Source organism: Ceratotherium simum, chromosome 2 (genome assembly GCF_057802395.1).
Source record: "Ceratotherium simum simum isolate JZ-2026a chromosome 2, ASM5780239v1, whole genome shotgun sequence".
NCBI lineage: Eukaryota > Metazoa > Chordata > Mammalia > Perissodactyla > Rhinocerotidae > Ceratotherium > Ceratotherium simum.
This window is the reverse complement of record NC_141901.1, coordinates 36,579,724-36,587,334: the sequence shown is the minus strand read 5'-3', so window position 1 is coordinate 36,587,334 and position 7,611 is coordinate 36,579,724.

Sequence of the window (7,611 nt, the reverse complement as noted above, 5' to 3'; positions counted from 1 at the left end):
TCTAGTTATAAGATGAATAAGTTCTGGGAATCTAACATACAGCATAATGATTATAGCTAATAATACTGCAATGTTAAACATTGCATTATTTGAAATATTTGAAATATTTGAAAGTTGCTAAGAGAGTAGACTTTAAGTGTTCTCACCACAACACACAAAAAAATGGTAATTATGTGACAGGATGGAAGTGTTAGCTAATGCTATGGTGGTAATCATTTTGCAATAAATAAATGTATCAGATCAAGATGTTGAATGCCTTAAACTTACACAGTGATACATGTCTATATCTCAATAAAGGTAGAGGGAAAAAAAGAAATTTGAGCTCATAAAAGAAAAAAGCTAAAAAGGAAAAAAAGAGGATGAACTATTTAGAACTGTAAACAATGGCAGTGAATACTTTTCTGACATGAATGACCAATATAAAATTTGTGATTATGATATTACAATTTTTTAATTAGAGATTTAATTATTTATGAAAACAATGCACATGAGCAAGAAAACTATTCTCATCAAAACTGCACCTTGAACAGATGAAATGAAATGCCTACACCTTCATCCTTCATATTCCTTACTAAATAAAAACCTAATTACTAATACAAACAATAAGAATGAAAAAGAGAATTATTCAAATCAAACTTACAATTTGAAAATATCAAATGTAATTTTGACTTGCTTATTGGAAGATAAAGAAAATTACATTCATGAAATTGGCAAATTTCATGGCTGAGGAAGACGAAACCTCTTGCACTTTATTAGATGAAGATCTTAGAATATGGCCATCACATCCTTTTGACATCATATGAATATTTTAAGCAAAATAGAATTCAATTCAAGTTAATGTGTTTATGATAGAATTTTAGCCAAAAATTCAGGAGATTTCTTTGGTGACATATACATTGCATAGTTTAAATTTGTCACTAAAAGACATATCCTCAACTATGCCAATAGAAATGACATTAGTTGGAACAAATCAAAGATTACATACAATATTTTCTGTATCTACCAAAGATGAAATATCTTGATGAAATGCCTATCAAATTAACCTTACAACCACTGTTGGACACATGATTGGAATGTTACTAATTGTCATTAAAACAATTAAATTTAGGTTAAACAAGGTAAGGTACTAGAAGAATTAAATGAAACTAGAGAAGATCCTAAAATAGTGAATCATGATCTTCAGCAGAAAATAAAATTAAATTAAATTTGTCTTATACATAGTTATTTGTTAAGAAATGTTGCTTGCTATTAATAATGTTAGCAGAAGGTTATAAACACTACCACCAACATCAAACAATTTAAAGTGTAAAGAAATATTTCTCAAAATTTTAGAGAAAATGTTTTTTCTAAGTCAAAAGAAACTGCATGAGAAATGTGCAACAGAAGTGATATGTCAACAACACAGAAGAAATTAGAAAAAAGGAACAAAAGCATTTATGTAACTCTGAAGGAAAAGATACATGTATTAAAAAATTAATTTTTATACAGACTATTTTAAGTCCATTAGTAATAATGGTATAGGCTCAATTGAAGAGAAATAACTACATTTTGCCATTTTTGGCTTTCTTTATAATATTCCATCATCGAAATGTATAAAAGAACTTAAGTAATACTGTACAGATCTAGATATTGCTTTAAAAGATAGCAAAAAATTATAATTTAAGTGAAAGTAATTTATATGATGAAATCTAAATATTTTGTAACATACTCTGTCATAAGGATAAGTTATTATATTTGACCCCACTACAATGTTTGAACATAATATGTAAAATCTACAGTTCATTTCCAGTTAAATATTGCTTTAAACATTTTTGTCAGTTCCACTTGCTACTGCTTCAGAAAAGCAAATTTTCTACAAATTGAAATTAATAAAAACTATCTAAGAACCACAATAATTCAAGGAAATTATCAAATTTGAAATTGCTTTCAATAAGACAAATATTACATGAAAATATCAATAAAAGAGCATACTTAGTGATTTTTTCTGAAATGAAGGCAAGAAAAATAAATTTCCTGAAATAAATGTATATTTTATGAATTCCGTGTCTACTTCATTTCTTATCCAAACATAGCTAGTCCATAAATTGAACACCCAGACATATGCAACAATAGATAACTTCAGGCATCTTTGATGTTTTGCCAACTTTTAGTCACGTCAAAATCATAACTTCATATATGTTTTTTATTTTTGACAGTATGAAGATATACTTGTCTAGGTAAGATTTTAAAACATTTATTTACCAATTTTTTTCACTTTATTATATATATATTTACTACTAAATATTATATTTAATATTTATATATTATATATATTTTATCTATATGTGTATTTAGATATATGTGGGCTTTCGTTTGTCTTTTTTCACAACTCACACATGTTAGGAGCAGTCACGGCTAGCATAACCAAGTTGTTAGCTGGAGTAACCCTTGCTTTAAGAAATCTTTCTTTTTTTTCTTTTTAATTTTATTTATTTATTTTTCCCCCAAAGCCCCAGTAGATAGTTGTATGTCATAGCTGCACATCCTTCTAGTTGCTGTATGTGGGATGCGGCCTCAGCATGGTCGGAGAAGCGGTGCGTTGGTGCGGGATCCGAACCCGGGCTGCCAGCAGCCGAGCGCGCGCGCTTAACCGCTAAGCCATGGCGCCGACCCTAAGAAAGTTTTCTGAACCCGCTTTTCATAGTTTATGGAAAGTCCAATGCCTGCCCCCTGATTTCTTTGAATTCTTAGAGGTTTGTATTCTACTTACCTCTAGTTCCTGCTGCATTAGTTCAGTTTATAGATGGCTTCACATCTAAAACATACTGCCCCATTCATACGTTCACCTTGGTGTGGAATCCTCTTTTCTTCTGATTAAGACTTCTCACATATGGTGTGTATCAGACCTTACTAAAAGATCATGATGATGGGGAGGGCTCTAGCATACAGAAGTCATCGCAGAAATGCACATGTGAATGTTGGTCATCCCTGCCCTAAAAGTTATTTTAGTCAGACTCCCATGACATGTGCTCTAGTTCATGGCACCTATATGGATTGACAAGCTTCTCACCACCTTATTTACTCTTTTTCCCTCCCATATTTCTTCCCATCTTTCCCTCACCCATTTCTCTCCCATATCAACCCTCCCCCTCCTATGAACTCTGACTTCTTTTTATACTATAATGCAGAACAAAGCTCTCTCTAATCTTTACTCTTAAACTTAGTTCCAGACTCACATTGGCTATACCAAAACCTATTATGGTGTTTGGCACATCTACTACTTTAGTGGCACAAAAGGCCAGCAGAGTCCCTGAGATTATTTTTAACAAAATCTATCCTCTTCCCCCTTAGAAGGGAGCTGTTGTTTTAGATAGCAGTAATTTTTTTTTCAGTTTCATCAGAAATAGTTTCATAATAGCACCAGAATATAGGCCTGTAACCCATCAGGACATAAGCATAACAGCATGCTGCTGCTGGTGGGTGTTGTATTCATTCAGAATCACAATAATTACACTGATAGCATAGCTTTACTTTAAGAGAAACCTCCTTGCACAGAAGAATGAACAAAGTTAAAACGGAGGTATTATTGCAGATCTGAAAAACAACTCTCATGGGCCAATCCAAATGGAGAACAGCCACCAAGAGGAGGGGTGCTTACTCAAGTGCTAGGATGCCCTGGTCTGGAGAGAGTAGAGTGACTCTCATTTCCTCCCAGGGAAGTGCTAGAGATTAGGACTTGGGTGAAGGGAAAGCTAATTGCCTCAGTTTACCAAGTGGCTGTCCATGAAGGAACACTTGCCTACTGGCGGACAAGAGCATCTTGGGAAACAGAAGATCTTCCCCACTCATCCATAACATCTTTGGAAAAGGCAAGCTACTTTAGCTTCCTGCTACCCCTTCCATCCTTCATAGGACTCGCACTTGCCCTTGTATTAAAATCCTCCCTTGTTCTTGGTGGAGAAGCTTCTGCAGATGTTTTTTCATTCAATCTCCTGATTCTTTCCCACCCTCAGGAACCAGAAGTCAGGGACTATTCAGCAGTCCATGCAAGAGCTCAGAATGCCACTATGTTTGGGGCCTCATGACTCTACTGCCCTGATCACAACTGATTGGGCAAGGGAAAGGAGGGTGGTGCTGATGCAAATGCAGCATCAAAAGGCTGGCCAGTTACCTGTCAAACTTCATATACAAGAATTTCTGAGCCCAGCCGTTCTACTTTCTGAATATTTCTCCCTCCCTCTGTTTACTTCTTTCTCATCACACCCATCATTTCATATTTGGATTATTGGAAAAGCTCAATAACTAGCCTCTTTGTGTCAAGTCTTGCTCCAATTCTGTCAACAGAATGGTACTTCCAAAATGCCAATCGGATCATGTCATTTTCACAGTTGAAAGTTTCCAGTGTCTTCCCTCCAGGGGCATTTAGGATAAAGTTCATAGTTATTGACATGATTAAAGTGTCTCAATAATCTGGACCCTGCTTATCTTTAAGGCATTATCTCTTTATATTTTCACCACATCCTCTCCCTGCTCACCATCCTATACTCTATGCTCTAGTTAAGTACTGTCTGCTTCCCAAACACTATGGTATCTCTCTAGGCCTTCATGCATACTGTCCCCTTTGCTTGTTACAAGGACTCACCACAATCACTCTGTTGATAAATTCATCTTCTTCATTTACTTTTCATTTTGGGTGTTACTTCCTACAAGAAGATTTCTATGAGCCCCTAGACTGGATTAAATAGTTCTTCTATGTGTTCCCATTATATCCTTAGTTTCCCCCATCATAGCATTCATCACATGATGCTGTGATTACCAATTTACTTGTCTTTCTTTCTGGGTTGTAAATTCTGTGCACAGGAACTGTATCTTTCTTCTTTTTATCTCCAAAGCCTTGCAGAGTGCCTCGCACACAGAGGCAAATCTTCATTCAATCAATCAATCAATGAAACATATGGAGAGAGTAAGAGAAAGGGTAGTCAAACAGAAAGTAGGTATAGTGGGGAGAAGCAGAGATGCAGGAGTTGAGTCATCCACACGGAAGACTTGCAGAACTGCTGTTGGTTCATTGCACCTGCTTAGAAATGAATGCATTTATTGTTGTATCTTGAACTAGTAATGAAGATGTGCCAGCCATTTATAGGGTCTGGCTGTTTGGCTGCTTTATCCTCTTCTCCTTACCTTTCCATCTATCCTTACAATAAGCCTCTATTAACTGTGGTGACCTGAGCATATCTCTGTTGTGAAAGTCTGATGGAGCCTCACTAACAACAAAATCAAAGAAAAGTAATGCAGTCCCTGGACTATCCTAAACATTTAATTCAATATTTCCTATATGCCTAATATACACTTATGACAGCATAATCAGGGATATAATAGTTGTATAAAAGATTGTCCCTCCCATAAAAGAGCTAATAGTTGAAGAGGCAGTTTATCCATCCAAAATCAAGTATTACTAAGTAGCAGTCAATTAAGTGCAAATTAACAAAAAAGACCAAAGAAAAAGGACTGAGACTCAGATGAAGGTGAGCTCAGTATAAGATAAAGGCTTCAAAGAAAGTTTCAAGAAAGAAGTGATATTAAGAGAAACTGTGAAATAACTCCATTATCTGTATAGACCTGATAGTTTGGAGATCAGTCTGAGAATAAGCCAGGCTGTACTGACCCGCAGACGGTTTCCCCTTTTTAAAAAATGGTAAAAAAAAAAAATCTAGTTTTTAAAATTAGTTTATATGCTTTTCAGTTCCAACATGTAAAGAACATGGAAGTTGTTGCTCCCTTTCTTACAACAACAATTAAAAAAAGGTAAACAAATAAAATCAATAAATTTTCAGGGAAGCATCAGAAAATTGAAGTTGCAGGGAAAACTGCCATCACCAAGCTGGAAACACAGGTAAATCCAGAGAGCCAGAGACAGATCTGCTTACTGCTGGAGAAGCTGCTGGAGCCATAGACTGGAACACCTAAATAATGATTTTGATGAATTGCTATAGGCTGAGTGTGGACTATCCTGAGAATGAGAAGTTCCTGTGGGCTGTCGTCGAAGGGTTCCCTCACACTTTTGTGAGTTCCACCTCCAGACATCATACACGATTCTTGTGGTGAAGAACTGAGAAACAAACCCTCACAGCTCTGGTAGAGAGAGGGGAACAGTAACAGTTGTTCAATGTACAGTAACTGAAGTACAATGTGAGTATTTTCCATAACAAGACCTACTCTCAAGGGGTAAAGATTTACCGGAGCCTTATCCCACCTGGGGAAAGAGCATTTGTCTCACTCCGGCCCCCTCTAGCATAGCTATCTCACCTCGGAGTGGGGAAGGAAGATAAGGTACACTCATGAAAGTGACATCCCAGGGACTCAGGCCTATTAAAAGACTGAGGTTTAATCTTAAAACTACAGAACGCTCCACCTGCCCCATACCTTACCACTGGATCAACAGGGCTCCAGTATAATACCAGTGAGTTACAGTTAAAAGAGTTACAAGATTTAGAATCTCTCTGGGGAGAATACTTAGAGAATCCCAAAGTCAATAGAGGAGACAAAAACAAAAACACTAGAGGAATTTGATGTCTCTGGTACCTACAGATACAGTAAACAATAAACATAGTCCAACTCCTTGTCAGATTAACATAAAACCTCACCTTAAATGCCTATTCACATCAGTTTCTATTCTAATACATCATGTCCAGCTTTCAGCAAAAAATACAAAGTATGCTAACAGGCAAGAAAAAAGAACGGTGTGAAAAGACAGAGCAAGAATCACAAGGAGATTCACATATGACACAGTCTTTGGATTTATCTGAAAGAGAATTTAAAATAACCACAATTAATGTGTTAAAAGGTTTAATGGAAAAAGTAGATAACATGCAAGACAGATGAGTAATGTTAACAGAGATGGAAACTCTAGGAAACAATCAATAGGAAATCCTAGAGATCAAAAACTCTGTAACATAGATACAGAATGCCTTTGATAGTCTTAACAGTGGACTAGTCATAAGTAAGGAAAGAATCAGTGAGCTTGAAGATAGGTCAGTAGTAACTTCCTAAACTCAAGTGCAAAGAGAGAAAAGAATGAAAATGGAAAACCGAAAAACAGAACAGAACATCCAAGAACTATGGAACAATTCAAAAGTGTAACATATGTGTAATTGGAATACCAGAAGGATAAGAAAGAGACAGAGCAGAAGAAATATGTGAAGTAGGAATGGAGAGAATTTTCCAAAATTCATGACTGACAACAAACCACAGATTCATTAAGCTCAGTAAACATCAAACATAATAAATACCAAAACATCTATAGTCAGGCATATCATTCAAACTCCAGAAAACCAAAGACAAAGTCTTGAACAAAGCTAGACAGATAGGAAAAAAAACACCTTATCTATTGGGGAACGCAGATAAGAATTAAAGCAGACTTCTCACTAGAAACCATGCAAGCAAAAAGAGTGAAGTAGTCATATGAGGCATAACGACATTTTGATTAATGACAGACCGCATATAAGACAGTGGTCCCAAAAGATTAGTAGCATATAGCCTAGGTGGTTTGTAGGCTATATCATCTAGATTTGTGTAAGTATTGTAGGGAGGAAGAAATTTTCCTCTACCCTTCTAGGTTTGTCTGGCTGGTCT